Here is a 1,388-nt window from a genome sequence, read left to right as displayed (position 1 = left end):
GTTTTTTATTTTCCTGTGAATAATCAATAATATTAAATAAAATAATTTTTTTTATTATCAAATATTTTCCGTGAATAATATACGAAAGAAAAAGTAAAGTATACTCTCAAGCATTTGCATTCGTTTATGTTATTTTCATACAGCTACTATTCAATTTATACCCGAATCTTATTTCATCATCGTTATTTTTACATTTGGTACCACTTCATTTTTGGAATAAAAAACTATATTAAAAAAATGGGAACTGAAAAGTGTTTATATTGATTGCATTTTTATAGTCATATAAATAGTTTATGGGTTATAGCATCTAAAATTTATATATTGTGCTTTACTTTCAAAACTAATATTAAATAATAAATGAATATTTTCTAATTAATGGTGTGTATATAACGGAGTTAATAATATAAATAATTTATTCCATCAAGTTTTTATTACGTGCAGTTTATTCAATCCTTATCTTATACATCTCAAGTTACATATATACATATAGTATGTTCCAAAATTGGTGACTATACAAACTTACAAAACGACAATTTTTCATTAAAACGATTACTATGTAGTTATCCGTTAAGGTACTAGTCAACAAAAACTAGGTTATCAATTGGAAAATAATATTACTAGACTGAAAAGGAATTTGTTTTTCAGAAAATATCTAATTCCAGAAGAGAAACAATCCACTTTAATATCTTTTTCTTAAGAAAAAAATAAATATCTAGTGAAATATCTTTTGAGCTCATTTTAATAATGTCAAATTAGTCTAAAATTTTTTAATTATACTATTATTAAATATTCACTACAAGAAAGTATCAGAAGGGCAATCGATTTTAATTAGCGATCGAAAAAATTAGTTGTTAATAGCGACCGATTTAGCGACTGATAATACTCTTTTGTGAAGGTTTGTTGGCCTTATTCAAAAATCGGTCCCTAAAATCGGTCGCTAATGGTTAGCGATCAAAGTTGGTCGCTATTTTCTAATTAGTGACCAAGATTTTAACGACCACCAAAATCGGTCGCTATTCCAGTAATTTCTTGTAGTGGTTTATGTGGTATGTGCTAATGATTAATATTAATGGTATATAACTTACTATTTTTTTAAACATAAAATTTATATACACTTAATTAATCAAAGTATAGTGGTCCCTTTGTAATAATCAGTGCTTGAACGAACGTTAACTAAAGCTAATTGTTATGTTTTCTCCCATTAATCATACTGCATAACGGTTAGTACTTAGTAGTATACATATTTTTTCTTTCATATATTATTAAATATGTAACCGGTATATGTCTTCTCCTATAGTTTTAGAAATAAATAATTTTAAATTTAATTATTATATTAATTTTTATAATTTTATTAAATTTTATAATCAAATTTTTATATATATTTTTTT

This window comes from Arachis ipaensis, chromosome B07, assembly GCF_000816755.2.
Source record: "Arachis ipaensis cultivar K30076 chromosome B07, Araip1.1, whole genome shotgun sequence".
Classification (NCBI taxonomy): Eukaryota; Viridiplantae; Streptophyta; class Magnoliopsida; order Fabales; family Fabaceae; genus Arachis; species Arachis ipaensis.
This window is presented reverse-complemented; position numbering follows the sequence as displayed.